We start from the raw sequence: 16,090 nt of genomic DNA on the forward strand, positions 1-16,090 counted from the left end.
AATAATATCTCACACTTACTATTATATTATAGAGATTCTACATGTCTCAATTAATTTAGCCATCACAACAGCTCTTTGAGGTAGGTTCTATTAAAAGTTCCATTTTTAGGATGATAAAGTAGAGCCTAGATACAGTAAGTAAGTTGTCAGAGATCACCAAGGTAATGAGTATTAGAACCAGGTTTTGTTGTATTTTTGTTCGTTCGTTTTAAGAGATAGAATCTCCCTTTGTTGGCCAGGTTGGAGTGCAGTGGCATAACCATAGCTCATTGCAGCCTCAAATTCCTGAGCTCGAGGAATCCTCTCACCTCAGCCTCCTAAATAGCTGGGACTACAGCCATGAGCCACCAATGCCCGGCCTATTTTTGTATTTTTCATGGAGACAGGGTTTTGCCATGTTGCCCAGGCTGGTATCAAACTCCTGAGCTCCAAGTGATCCACCAACCTCAGCCTCCCAAAGTGCTGGGACTTACAGGCATGAGCCACAATGCCTGGCTCTATATTCTCTTTCTCTTTCTCTTTCTTTCTCTGTCTCTGTCTCTGTCTGTCTGTCTGTCTCTCTCTCTCTCATTTTTTTAAGACAGGGTCTGGCTCTGTTGCCCAGGCTGGAGTGCAGTGGCGTGATTTCAGCTCACTGAAACCTCCGCCTCCTGGGTTCAAGCAATTCTTGCGCCTCAGCCTCCCAAGTATCTGAGACTACAGGCATGTGCCACCATGCCCAGATAATTTTGTATTTTTAGAAGAGGCGGGGTTTTGCCACATTAGCCAGCCTGGGCTTGAACTCCCTAGCCTCAAGTGATCGGCCTGCCTCAGCCTCCCAAAGTGCCGGGATTAAGGGCATGAGCCACTGCGCCCAGCCCTATTTTGTCTCTTAATGTCATTTGTATGCTTCACTGATGTTACCCTGAGATGTGACAGAGCAAAACCTCACTTTGGCAGATTTGGTATTAGAAGAGAAAAAGAGCAGAGGGGTCAATTACAGGAAGAATACATGCTGGGGATCCATTGTACCACATGGTGATTGTAGTTTATAATACTGAACTTTTTACTTGAAATTTGATGGAAGAACAGATTCCAAATGTCTTCACCACACATACACACACATACACATATAAACACATGCACAAACATATGCAGGGTGAACTATAGGTGGTAACAGATGTGCTAATTAATGTTATTTTAGTAATCATTAAACAACATAGTCATATATAAAATTATCACACTGTGCACCTTGAAAATATATTTTTGTCAATGAAATATTTTCAAATAAGAAAATAAATGAAAGCAGTGAACTATGTGACACATAAAATTAATTTACAAAATACATAATCAAAAAGAAAATTGACTCAGAAATGTAAACTTATCAGTCCATTTTGACATTTTGAAAGAGTGTCTATGCTCAAGTAGAAAGCCATCAAAAAGTAGAGTTTGAGTAGAGTTGTAATAAATTGCAGAGGATGAGGATAGCAGAAATTAGCATTAAGTAGTCAGTAATATGCTGAAGACAAATAAATAATCAGGCAGATTTTCTTTATTTCTATCCTAATAAGTTCAACCATCTTTGAGAAAGAAAGATTGAGGTTGTTTTCTTAATAGGGGAAGGGACCCTCCTAGGAAAAGATGAGGAAGGACGATGACAATTTGGCAAATCCTCAGACTCCCTGGACACAGAGTAAATCACTATTGAGCTGAACAGGCATGCCACAAGGTAGAGAAGTTTCAGACATCATGAAACAGGAGGAACTATATTCTAATTTCCAGTATATGTGATTGATGCATCTTGGAACAATGAGGACCACATCGTTCACAGTGGCATATGGTGTTTTCCCCATTTTCCAGTATGTCATATTTGAGCATAGGTTGACATCATGTTTAGTTAATCTTACCTTTATAAGTTCCCTGATGAGGATGAAACTATTTGTATACTCTTTAAGTCCCAGCTAAAACACTAGCACACATGATATAATATATGAAATAATAATAACAGGTACTTGTGGCCTGTGGGGGTCAGATTTAGATCTCAAACAAATTGCCTAACATTCTGCCCCAGAAAACAACATTTAAAATAAAAAAAAAAATCAATCCCAAAATTATCAGAAGGAAACAAAAAAGATCAGAACAGAAATAAATACAGTAAAGAATAGAAAAATATAGAAAAAATAACAAAAAGAAGAGTTGGCATTTTGAAAAAATAAAATTGGCAAACTTTCAGCTTGGCTAACTAAGAGGGAAGAGTAAAATAAAATTATAAGTGAAAGTGGAGCCATTACAACTGATATCTCAGAAATAAAATGGATGAGGGACTATTACGAACAATCATATGCCAATGAATTGAATAATTGAGGAAATGAATAAATTCCTAGCAAAATACAATCTACCAATATTAAATCAGACATAAATAAAGAGCCTGAAAAAACCCAACAAATATAGAGATTGAAGTAGTGATATGGTTTGGCTCTGTTTCCCCACCCAAATCTCATCTTGAATTGTAATCCCTACATGTCAAGGGAGGAACCTGGTGGGAGGCGATTGGGTCACGGGGGTGGTTTTTTCATCCTGTTTTTATGATAGTGAGTGAGTTCTCAGGAGGTATAATGGTTTAAATAAAAGTGGGGCACTTTCCCTTGCCCCCAATGTCTCTCTTCTGCTGCCTTATAAAAAAAGGTGCTTGCTTCTCCTTTGCTTTCTACCATGTGTTAGGCCTCTGAGACCATGCTAAGCCATCATATCCCCTGTCACCTGCAGGTATAAATCCAGATGGCCTAAAGCAACTGAAAAACCACAAAACAAGTAAAAATAGCCAGTTCCTGACTTAATTGATGACATTCCACCATTGTGATTTGTTTCTGCCCCACCCTGACTAATCAATTAACCTTGCGACATTCCTTCTCCTGGACAATAAGTCTCTGGAGCTCCCCACCGAGCACCTTGTGACCCCCACCCCTGCCCACAAGAGAACAGCCACCTTTAACTGTAATTTTCCACTACCTACCCAAATCCTATAAAACTTCCCTACCCCTATCACCCTTTGCTGACTCCTTTTTCAGACTCAGTCTGCCTGCACCAAGGTGATTAAAAAGCTTTATTGCTCATACAAAGCCTGTTTGGTGGTCTCTTCACACAGATGCACATAACACCATGATTGTAAGTTTTCTGAGGCTTCCTCAGTCATGTGAAACTGTGAGTCGATTAACTTCTTTACTTTTAAATTACTCAGTCTCAGGTAATTCTTTAAAGTAGTTTGAAAACAGATTAATACAGAAGATTGGTAGTGAGAGAAGTGGAGGATTGCTATAAGGATACCTGAAAAAGTGGAAGCAACTTTGGAACTAAGTAATGGGCAGAGGTTGGAATGGATTGGAGGGCTCAGAAGAAGATGAGACGACGTGGGAAAATCTGGAACTTCCTAGAGACTTGTTGAATGGTTTTGACCAAAATGCTGATGGAGATATGGACAATGAGGTCCAGGTTGAGATGGTCTCAGATGGAGATGAGAAACTTATTGGAAAATGGAGCAAACGTCACTCTTGCTAAGCTTTAGCAAAGAGACAAGTGGCATTTTACCCCTGCCCTGGAGATCTGTAGAACTTTGAACTTGAGAGAGATAATTTAGTCTATCTGATGGAAGACATTTCTAAGCACCAATGTGTTCAAGACGTGACCAGACATTTTGTAAAAGTGTACGTTTATATGTATGAAGAAAGAAATGATCTAAAATTAAAAATTATGTTTAAAAGGGTAGCAGAGCCTGAGTTCGGAAAACTTGCAGCCTGACCATGCTGTAGAAAAGAAAAACCCATTTTCTGAGGAGAAAGTTAAGCCTGCTGCAGAAATTTGCATAAGTGACTAGGAGCCAAATGTGAATAGCACAGACAATGGGGAAAGTGTCTCCAGGGTATTTTATAGATCTTCATGGCAGTCCCTCCCATTACAGGCCCAGAGGCCTAGGAGGGTAAAATCATTTCCTGGGCCAGGCCCAGGGCCCCATCACTGCTCTGTGCATCCTTGGGACTTGGCGCCCTGAATCCCAGTGGCTACAGCTTCAGCCATGGCTAAAAGGTGCCAAGGTGCAGCTCAGGCCATTGCTTCTGAGGGGGCAAATCCCAGGCCTTGATGGCTTCCACCTGGTGTTGGGCCTAGAACCTGGAAAAGCTGCAGGCACTCAATGCCAGTCCATGAAAGCAGCTGCAGGGGCCCTACCCTGCAGAGCCACAGGGCCTTGGGAGCCATTCCCAGGATATGAGACATTGAGTCAAAGTATATTATTTTGGAGCTTTAAGATTTAATGACTTCCCCACTGGATTTCATTCTTGTACAGAGCCTGTAGCCCCTTTGTGTTGGCCAATTTTTCCCATTTGGAATGAGGACATTTACCCAATTCCTGTACTCTCATTGTATCTTGGAAGTAACTAATTTGTTTTTGATTTTCCAGGCTCATAGAGAGAAGGGATTTTTGCCTCAGATGAGACCCTGGACTGTTGACTTTTCAGTTAATGCTGAAATGAGTTAAGACTTCGGGGGACTGTTGGGAAGGCATGATTGGTTTTAAAATCTAAAAAGGACATGAGCTTTGGGAGGGATAAGGGCAGAATGATATCTTTTGGCTCTGTGTCCCTACTGTAATCTCATCTTGAATTGCAATCCTTATGTGTCATGGGAGGAACCTGGTAGGAGGTGATTGGATCATGGGGAAGGTTTCCCCCATGCTGTTCTCTTCATAGTGAATGAGTTCTCCCCAACCACTGCTGCCTTGTAAAGAAGGTCCTTTCTTCTCCTTTGCCTTCTACCACAATTGTAAGTTTTCCTGAGGCCTCCTCAGCCAGGCAGAACAGTGAGTCAATTAACCTCTTTCCTTTATAAATTATCCAATCTCAGGTAAGGTTCTTTAGAGCAGTATGAAAACAAACTAATACAAATGGTAATTAAAAACCTCCCAACAAGGAAAGCTGTGGGTCAGATGTCTTCATGGTTGAATTCTACCAAACATTTACAGAATCATTACACATCATTCTAAAACTCTTTCAAAAAATACAAGTACAGTAGTCCACTTAATCCATAGAAGATAACTTCCTAGACTCCCAGTAAATGCCTGAAACCACAGATAGTACTGAACCTGATTGCTATAAATCAGAACATGTTTCTGTTTACCTCCCATACATTTAGTGGCTCTTTTATCTTAACTAAGCATTTCTTGATATGTTTGGCTGTGTCCCAACCCAAATATCGTCTTGAATTGTAGCTCTCATAATTCCCACGTTGTGGGAGGGACCTGGTGGGAGACAATTGAATAATGGGGGTGGTTTCCCACATTGTTCTCATGGTAGTGAATAAGTCTCTTGAGATCTCATGGTTTTATAAGGGAAACCACTTTTGCTTAGTTCGTATTCCCTCTTGTCTTCTGCTATGTAAAATGTACCTTTTGTCTTCCACCATAATTGTGAGGCCTCCCCAGCCACATGGGACTGTAAGCCCATTAAACCTCTTTTTCTTTATAAATTACCCAGTCTTGAGTGTGTCTTTATCAGCAGTATGAAAAGGAACTAATACAGTAAATTGGTTCCAGTAGAGTGGGGCACTGCTGCAAAGATACCCAAAAATGTGGGAGCAACTTTGGAACTGGATAACAGGCAGAGGCTGGAACAGTTTGGATGGCTTAGAATAAGACAGGAAAATGTGGGAAGGTTTGGAACTTCCTGGAGATTTGTTGAATGGCTTTGATCAAGATGCTGATAATGATATAGACAACGAAATCCAGGCTGAGGTGGTCTCAGATGGAGATGAGGTACTTGTTGGGAACTGGAGTAAAGGTGACCCTTGCTATGTTTTAGCAAAGAGACTGGCAGCATTTTGCCCCTGCTTTAGAGATTTGTGGAACTTTGAACTTGAGGGAAATGATTTAGGGTACCTTCAGAAGAAATTTCTGAGCAGTAAAGCATTCAAGAGGTGACTTGGGTGCTGTTAAAAGCATTCAGTTTTAAAAGGGAAACAGCATAAAAGCTCAGAAAATTTTCACCCTGACAATGGGATAGAAAAGAAAAACCCACTTTCTGAGGAGAAATTCAAGAAGGCTGAAGAAATTTGCATAATTAATGAGGGGTCAAATGTTAATCACCAAGACAATGGGGAAAATATTTCCAGAGTATCAGAGACCTTTGTGGGAGACCCTCTCTTCACAGGACCAGAGCGTTAGGAGAAAAAAGTGGTTTCCTGGGTTGGGCCCAGGCCTCCTTGCTGTGTAAAGCCTAGGGACTTGGTGCCTTATGTCCCAGCCATTCTAGTCATGGCTAAAAGGGCCCAAGGTACAGCTCAGACCATGGCTTCAGAGGGTGCAAACTCCAAGCCTTGGCATATCATCTCTGCTAATTGGAGTTCTCTGGACTAATATGGTGTTAGAGAGCATTAAATCCTATGAATTGAACAGATGACCTATACCTATTTGTTTTGTGAGAGTTGAACGTGATGTTTAGATATTTCAAGTAAAGAGGAAGTTAAAATCACCTAAAAAATTTATAAGTAAGCTCATCTGTTAGACTGCATCAAGGTTAGAATTTTTAGGGAAAATACAGGTGATGATATCCAGGTTTGAAAAATAACAAATATTATATTAATATATAATTTGATATTTTTAAAAGAATATTTTATAACTATTTCTATGGCAATAGTTTACAAACTAAGAATAATTTTAATTTAAGGAAACCAAATGCAAAAACTTAAAATATTTTTAGTCCTTTCTTTTTCCTCCTGGGCTTCTTCTGTTTTTGAGAGGTTTTGTTTTGTTTTTGTTTTTTTAACAATGGGCATTAGAATCATTTAGTAGACTGAAATAAATAGAATGGCTTTTAAGACTTATGAAGTTACTGAGAAAACCCTGAACCTCAAAAAATTTCTAACTGATATTACTGTGCTGAAGATAGAAAACTCAGTCATTTGCATACTTTTTGTATTATTTCTGTCCTAATGTTTAGCCCTACATTGTTACATTTAAAATATAAACATTAAAATATTAAAAGGAAACCAGAGATATTCTTTTCCATGCAAGAATCATGTACAAAGTGAAAGAGTTCACACCTCTTCAAAAGGAGATAACCGACACTGGATATGAAGACAGACTTAAACACAGGAAGAATCGTTGGGGTGATCAGACCCAACACCAGGTCGTGGGGGTGACAAAGTCCAGTGGAGTCAAAGGAATGAGAAAAAGACAGTTTGAGAGAGAAAATGGGACCAGGGGCCCATTGTTGAGTGTGGAGGCTGCGAAAGCCCCAAGCTCTGGGAGCCCATGCTATATATTGGTGCTCAAACACGTAGTGAGGATGTGGGGGTTGAAAGGAAACAGTGTATCAAGTGAATGAGAAACACATGGCTGCTTGAGATAATGGGAGTGCTAGAAGCAAGGAGCCAGCAAGTCTAGCAGAAGTGCAAGCCCTGCCTCAGCTTCTCTCCCAATACTCAGCTTTTCTCCCAACATGCCCCACTTCTTTTTTGTAAAAACTGCCCCAGCTATCATTATTAGCATAAGGTGGCATCTTTAAATTGAGCAAGGCAATTGCAGGCTGTGCAGCCCTTAATTGCCACTTGGTGATCCAGCTTCATTTTTCTTAGCCCTTATTCAAAATGGAGTTGCTCTGATTTGAATGCTTCCTACATATCTCCCCTTTCCCTTTTACAAGAGGACCCTTAATCCTGGGGGTTGCAGAAGGATGAAGGTCTGTCTTCTGTAACTTCTTCATGCTGAATAGGGGTGATCATACTCCTGCCTACCTATTAGGGTCTCTTGTATTCAGGGTAGAGAGGAGTTCAGTCAGAAAGCATTGGTCCATTAAGCATCTATAGGTAAAACCCTGGTGCTCCAGCAGTTTCTCAGCATGGCTCGTACTGGGGGAACCCAGGCCATGGTTGGGATCCATGGGTCCTTCTATTCTCCTGTTCCATGGTCATACACATCTTGAGGGCATCTACATGGTTTGTTGATCTCCTGCAAAAACACAAGCATATCCTCACCCCCACGTTAGTAAATGTACTGAAACACAACCAAAAGCATTTGTGGCTGTAGCTGGGAGGCATGCCATTGCTGAAGCATTTGTAACTCAGCTTCTGCCCTTTGGTTAATTATCATGGGGGTAAAACTTGCCATTGATAATGAGAAGCAGGCTTTTTCTGATTAACAGAAAGCATAGAAAAAGCAAATCGAGGCTTATCCTTCTTGTGCAACAGTATAGCAAAAAAGTAATCCTTAAGCCTTCAATTTGCACTGTACAGGTGGGTCCACTAGATGCTGTGGTTCATGATAGATCTTCAGATGTTTGGTGGGCACCCACACAGGCACCTGATTGTCACGTGGAGAGACACAAGCAAATCCTCTTACCATAAAATTATCTTTCCTTTTTCCCAGCTCTTTGTATGTGCATCCCTCTACCATACATCTTGTCCAGCCTTTTTATTTTCCTTTTGTCCTGTCAAGTGTTGTTCAGCTGCAGACGTGGGTTGATCTTGCTGAATTTTTTCCTCAATTAATTGATGTTCCTCCCATGCTTTTTTGGACATGAAGCGTTTACTGTTAAGGTTAGAATCACCTTGTAAAGTAAAAAAAGAGGTGAGACATAGCATAGGCAGGAATGCCTAAAGTTGGACAAATCCAATTAATGTCTCCTAATAACTTTTTGAAATCATTTAAGGTTTCTAAATTATCTTTTTGAATTTGAACCTTTTGAAGCTTAATAGCACTTTGCTTTACCTTCATTCCAAGATAATGAAAGGGAGTAGAAGTTTTGATTTTATTGGGGGCTATAATTAACCCTGCCGCATTTACAGTCTTTTATAACTGTTTGTAGCACAACATCAGTTCTTCCCTAGTCTCAGCTGTACACAGAATATCATCCATGTAATGGATGATATAACATTTTTTAAACTGTCTTCTAACTGGCTTAATAGCTTTCCCACATAAGTTTGACAAATAGTCAGGCTATTTAGCATGCCTTGTGGTAATACTTTCCAATGGTAGCTGTCCACTGGTTCTTCATTATTTATGGTGGGAACAATAAAAGCAAATTTTTCATAATTTTGGGCAGCTAAAGGAATGGTTAAAAAAGCAATCCTTTAGATCTATCACTATGAGAGGTCACTATTTTGGTATCATTGCTGGGGAGGGCAGCCCTGGTTGTAGAACACCCATGGGTTGAATCACAGCATTAGCAGCCCTTAAATCTGTTAACATTCTCCATTTCCCTGATTTTTTCTTAATGAAAAATACAATAGAATTCCAAGGGGAGAAAGTAGGCTGTCTATGTCCCTTTTGCAATTGTTCCTGCACCAGTTCTTTTAAAGCCTCCAGTTTTTCCTGTTTCAGTGGCCATTGCTCCACCCAAACCGGTTTGATAGCCAAACAAGAGGATTGGGAGCTGGAGGCTCAACAATGGTCGCTCCTAAAAATGACACCCCAATTCGGTCTGATCTGTTTGCCCTTTTGATTCTAAAGGTTCTGATTGGCCATTTTTATATTTTCCTAGTCCTTTTCCCAGGTGATATCCCATGTTTTTCATCATTTGTCTACTATGATTACTATACTGATCCGTAGGAATAGGTATTTCAGCATCCCATTGTTGCAATAAGTCTCTACCCCATAAATTGATAGGAATAGGTGTAATGATAGGTTGGATTGTCCCTTCCTGACCATTCGTCCTTTGACATGGTAAAATCAAGGAACTTTGAAAAACTTCTGAGGCAGCTCCTACTCCAACAATACCAGTGGATGCCTTTTGCTTAGGCCAGTGCTGGGGCCATTGATTTATAGCAATAATAGAAACATCAGCTCCAGTATCTACTAGTCCTTCAAAATCTTTTCCCTTAACAGTTACTGTGCAAATAGGTCTTTTGTCAGACACTTGATTAACCCAATACACAGCCTTTCCTGCTGGATTATTATTACCAAAGCCTCCTGTTCTTTTCACTGTGCTGCTTCCTAGTTTTATATAAGGTAACAGCAACAACTGAGCAATTCTTTCTCTTGGGGAGGCAGAACACGGAGAGGAACTAATAACTAATTGAATCTCTCCAGTATAATCAGAGTCAATTATTCCCATATGTACAGTAGCACCTTTTAAATTTAGACTAGACCTTCCAAGTAATAGGCCAACTGTTCCTCAGGGTAAGGGTCCCCTAACTCCTGTGGGTACCTTCTTTGGTGGCTCCCCAGGAAGTGTGAACTAAAAGATGAGTTACATAGATATTTACAATACACAACTGGACATTTTCCATTATTTTGGGATAAACTAAAATAAATTTTAAAGTTTCATTTGGAGATTTCAAAGCTGAAGATGCTTTCAGCAAATTCTTAGATCTTAAGAAAATGCCTTAGATCTTAAGAATACATTGTCCATTGTTTATAAATCATTTGCCTTTTTTATCTAAAAATTTTAATACCTGAATTTAACAGGTTTTTCTTCTGGACAAGTTCTTTGGCATTTAAGTAAAATCAATACTTTCAGAGTAGTCATCTGCATCACACTGGAGTGACTGCTTTAATTTCTAAATCATCAATTAGTGTAGCCCAGGGATACTGATGGCCTTGATACATAATTTAGTCTTGTCATTATAGCGTGTGGAAATCAGGGCTTTGGGGGCATCATCTGACCCCATTTCTTTTTACCACAGTGGTTCCTGCCACAATATCATAGGCTGATCGATTATGCTGAAGAAACAGCAGTGTGATGCAAGCAGGGAAAAAAGAAGCAATTGAAAAATTCTTGATCAAAGCTCATGTAGTGGACATTGTAATGCTAACATTTGAGGAAAGAATCACTAAAACCCGACTTAGTGCAATAAGCACTAATGTATCACATGTCACAACTCGAAGCCCCACCAGGAACTTCCCTGGGGTAGCTCCACCTGCTCCCCAGATGCAAATTATCTCATAGAAACAAATTAATAATCTGCATCATTTTCTGCAAGTCTTCCACTGATGTGTCTTTATCTATTTTTTCCATTACATAATGCATAGCAAACTTAGAGATATCCTTTATCCCACTGAGGTGCATAATGCTTAAGACAATGGTTGCTTTTACAAAGAAGAGAATAAAGAAACTCACCATCCTGGGCCAAGGATGGAATAACATATTCTCCGCCTGCCTGTTGCCCGGTCTCACTCAGGCTTCACGAAGGGGCTGCTGATCCTACCTTCGTCACTGGAGTGGCCCAGACTGATGCCTGCACATGAGAAGCCCGGGGTCTCAGGCCAGCTACTGGAGCCTGGGTGCTGATGCCAGCAGCTGTACCCGGGTCAGGGCCGGCGGCCCAGGACTCAGGAAGTAGAAGGGGTTGTAATAGCCCAGCCACTGGGACAGCAGCGCTGTCCGAAGGGAAGCTCTGCGGGGACTGCTGGGGGCTGCAGCAAGCCGGGAAGGCGGCCTGGCCAGCGGTGCCAGGTGAGGTAGCCACAGCAGGACTGATACAGCCACTCGCGCACTTGCCGGGAGCACTCGGTCTCTCCCGCGGGGCTGTGGCTTGGGCACTTCGGCAGCCCAGCACGGAGCCGGAAGCAGCCTCCCCGCGCTTCCTGAGCTCACGGGGGCGGCTCTTGATTTGTCAGGCACAGCCGTGAGGCCCGGGCTGTGGGCTGGCCAGGGGCTTGGGGTTTGGCCTGGGGGTCGTCATGGGGGCATGGGACGGTGGCGGCAGGAGGGCCTCTCAGGGTAGGGAGGGACTCGTGGCCCCCTCCACCCTCGTCGTGCCCAGGAGAGCGGCCTTGGGCTTCCTCGGGCCCCTCTGCCATTGTCGCCTCAGCAGCACCCAGCACCCTCCGCCGTACCTGTCACTGCTCCGTCTTTATACACCTTTTTGAAAAAATCTCTTCCAATTCTCTCCCATTCATCCAACTCCATAGTCCCCTGTTCCGGGAACCATGGGCAAAACAGCTTTACTGTACTAAAAAGTGATAACAAACAGTACCAACTTTTACTCCCCCACTTCATAATAAATGCTTTAAAAAATTTAAATAAGCAGAATGTCTGCATTCACTTTGTCCCATTGTTACCCTGGTCCTTCCCAGCGCTCAGCTTTCCCGCCGAACTTCTTTTAGACGACCTCGGGTGTCCTTTGATGAGGCGTCCTCTGCTTTCACACGCTCTAGCGTTCCTTCACCAGGGTTGCCCCACATTGGGCACCAGGAATGTTGGGGTGCTCAGACCCAACATCAGGTCTTGGGGGCAATGAAGTCCGGCGGAGTCAAAGGAATGAGAAAAAGACAGTTTGAGAGAGAAATTGGGACCAGGGGGCCATCACAAGTGTGGAGGCTGCGAAGTCTTCAAGCTCTGGGAGGCCATGCTACTTATTGGTGCTCAAACAAACAGTTGATGAGGATGTGGGGATTGAAAGGAAACAGTGTATGAAGTGAATGAGAAACATTTGGCTGCTTGAGATAACAAGAGTTCTAGAAGCAAGGAGCCAGCAAGTCTAGCAGACACGCAAGCCCTGCCTCAGCTTCTCTCTCAACATTCAGCTTTTCTCCGAACAAAGGACTATTGGTAAAATTTAAACATTTCAAAGCAGTGACACTGTGGCTGCAATACTGAATTCCTTTGTTCAGTCCACTGCATCTACTATTCTACAATAAAACCCTTTGAAGGCATACCCTGACATCTGGTAAGTTCAAAAGAATGTTTTCAAAAATGCTGGACTTACGGTTCTTACTTGTAAGGGAGGAAAGAGCCAGAAAGACAGAATGGAATTCAGTGAAGAAAGAACAAACAGTTTCATCTGGGAAGAATGGTTTCAGACAGCTTACCAATCTCCAGTCTTGCTCTCCTCCCCTGTCCTTACTTCCTGAGTCAGAACAGCAAGATCTACACATAAAACTAATCAGTTGCTGCTAACTTCCACAAGGTGAGAGTGCTCTAACTCCTCTAAGCTATAGGTTTGGACCTTAGGGTGGGCTCCCAGAAGGTTCTACTTGATAGTTGTGTGGGTTAAACCTGACATTCCATGAAGTTATAACTAAATTCTGTGTTTTATTTGACTGAATATTTTAAAATGCAACTACTGCTCGAATTGAAATTCATGCTTGCAGAGTTCCATGTTTTCACTGAAGAGAAACTGAATGGTAGAAGAGGAGAGACAAAGAGATTAGGCTAAAGCAGATTTTACTAACTTTAATCAGACCTGTTCCACTTTTTTTTGCTCATGTCCCACATTAATTAGATTAAATAGAGGACCAGTACTTATCACTGAAATGTTTGAAAATCACAGTGTAATGATCTGTATTCTATGGGGCAACATTAGGAATAAACAGTAATTTATATGTGATGTAATAAATGCTCAATGCTTTTCAATGCCCTCTAAACTCTGTTATTTTCACAGTGATATCTTAAAGGAAATAAAACTTATAAAATTAAATATTCATAATCCCTCTATATTGACATAAAACAAATATTTTAGTAGGAATAGATGCACATGTTGGTAATCATTAAGCTTATATTAGTTTGGGAGTTTTTCTTTTTTCTTAAAAAATAAAATTACACATTTAAGTTGAAATGTATGTAAATATTTAAAAGAAAAAATAATACAAATTTTGTCATAAACCAAAGGTCAAAAAATCATAAAATCTATAAATATTATTTTATTAATGAAATTCCAGACAAATCTCTGCACATTTGGTGGTAAGGGTGTTCTTAATGATCATTCCTACACCAAAAGAGATAGCATTATTTAATAATGTCATTGATTTTGAGCCATATAAATATACCCATTAAACATCAATGTATCAGTAACTCAATCCTTTGTTAGCTGGGTCCTAAAAATGCCTGCAGATATGCTAATGCACTGTTTTGTCAGATAAAGTGTGATGAAGTGGAAGTCAGAATATTAAGGGAAAGTGGTCTTAGTTGGTCATGGTTAATATATCTTTGCTTTGGGAATTTTCACAAAGACATATTACTTGTGAGTTTATTGTTAAATCCCTACCGAGAACGTGCAAGTGAGGGAAACTAAAATTTAAACTACAGTAGCTTCATGCTATCTCTATCTCACTTTTTAATAATATCACAATTCCATGAGAGTTCTTTGGAAAATATGGAAGTATACTAGAAAAAAAAACTGTGACGCCACTGTGTAGGTGAAATAAAGTCTAACATTTCCATATTAATAACTATATAATTTTTTCAATTGATGTGTTCCAAACATTATTGATATTTACAGTTTAACTTACTTCATAATTATATGTGTATTTAATATGGGTCCCTTCTTTTGATAGAAGTTTTCTTGTTTTTTTTTTTTAGTTTTAGGATCAGATGTAGAAATAATGTTTATTACCTATCATGAATAACACCTTTTGTCTACAAATGTTATAATTTGTTTAGATGACATTACATAAAATCTTTTAACAACTGCTCTGTTTCTTCCTGGAAGAGATAACTGGACTAAATGGGCCAAAAGAATCTAACAGTGCTTACTGAATTCATTCTGATGGAAATCACAAGGCGGCTTGAGCTGCAGCTCCCCCTTTTTTGGGTCTTCCTCATCATCTACACATTCACAGTGATGAGCAAAGAGTGCATAATCATTTTGAACAATGTGGACTTGGGTCTACACAACACTTGTGTATTTTTTAAATCAGGTACCTGAATTTTATTCATCTTGGTAATTCTATGGTCATTTATCCCAAGATACTGGTAAACTTTGTTGTGGCTCAAAATGCCATTCCCTGTTATGCATGTACCATGCAGATGGCTTTCTTCATTATGTTCATTATCAGTGAACTTTTCGTCTCATCAGCCATGGCCTATGACCACTATGTGGACATCCATAGCCTTCTGCTATAAAATGTTATGTCTCAGGAACTTTGTCATGTGCTGGTGGGTATTCCATACCTTTATAGTACCTTTCAAGCTCTGATGGTCACTATAAAGATTATTATATTGACCTTCTATGGCTCCAATGTCATAAGTTATTTCTACTGTTAAGATGTTTCTTTGTTAGCCATGGTGGACTCAAATGCATGAGGAATAGAAATGTTGATCACACTATTTTCAGTACTTAATTTGATATTATTTCTTCTGGTAGTCCTAATGTCCTCCATGCTGATTCTATTAACTATTTGTTGAATGCATTCTGCAGAGAGCAGTAAAAAACTTTCTTCACGTATGTTTCTTGTCTGATAGTGGTGGTTGTGTTCTGTGGGTTTCTATACTTTATGTACTTGCAGCTCAAATTCAGTTCCTTTTTTTTTGATAATAATAAAATGACCTCCATGTTTTCCTCTTTAGTGATTACCATGCTTTACCATTTGGTCTGTAGTGTAAAGAACAAAGGGAGTAAAAAAAATGCCTTCTATAGTTTTTTTATGAAGCAGTGAAAACTTTGTAATTTAATGGTCAATATGGAATATTGTTCTAGGAAGCTATGATAGAGGCAAATGTCACTAATGAATATTTCTAGTACATATAAATACATTATTTTGGGCTCCACAGCAAAAACTGGGTATAACACACACAAATAGGTTTTTCCTTTTCTTTAGGCAAACCAGTCTTCAAGTTTTATATCTCAATTAAATGTGAAGTTCTTATCAACATCTCTTGCTTCTGATTCAATGTTTTCTTTAGTTATTGTATAGAACCTCATATTCCTTGCCATATAAACACTTATTAAACTCTACATCAATAAAATATGTGTTCATTTCTTTAATTTTTTTTTAGAAAAGGTATCTTCTCAATATTATTTTCAAAAACTAAAGCAACAATTTAAATTATGAGAATAATCTGCAGGAAGCATATATTTGGGTGATTTTTATTAAATTAATTCTGACAATTTCTGCCTCTTAAATGGATAATATAATTCATTTACACTTAAAGTAACTACAGATACTGATTAGTCAGGAGAGGGGCAAAATGATTGATCAGACAAGCCAAGAAGTTCTGCTCCCGTTGGGAGAAACTGAATTATGAGTAAACCAACATAATATGAACAGATCTTCAGAGAGAAAACACCAAGAGTGAATGGAGAAGTAATGCAGGCTCTGAGGTTGAAGATAAAAGAAGCTGGAAACCCTGAGTGGAATACTTGAATGCTAGAGCTAGCTCCAAGTCACCAAATAGCTCCTGGG

General features: G+C 39.9%; 1 pseudogene; it reads right to left on the reverse strand.

The window, feature by feature from the left end:
• Positions 1-10,621: 10,621 nt before the first annotated feature.
• LOC466558 (protein FAM8A1-like) lies at positions 10,622-11,767 on the reverse strand (annotated as a pseudogene).
• Positions 11,768-16,090: the final 4,323 nt, after the last annotated feature.

The sequence above is a fragment of the Pan troglodytes genome, chromosome 9 (assembly GCF_028858775.2).
Source record: "Pan troglodytes isolate AG18354 chromosome 9, NHGRI_mPanTro3-v2.0_pri, whole genome shotgun sequence".
Classification (NCBI taxonomy): Eukaryota; Metazoa; Chordata; class Mammalia; order Primates; family Hominidae; genus Pan; species Pan troglodytes.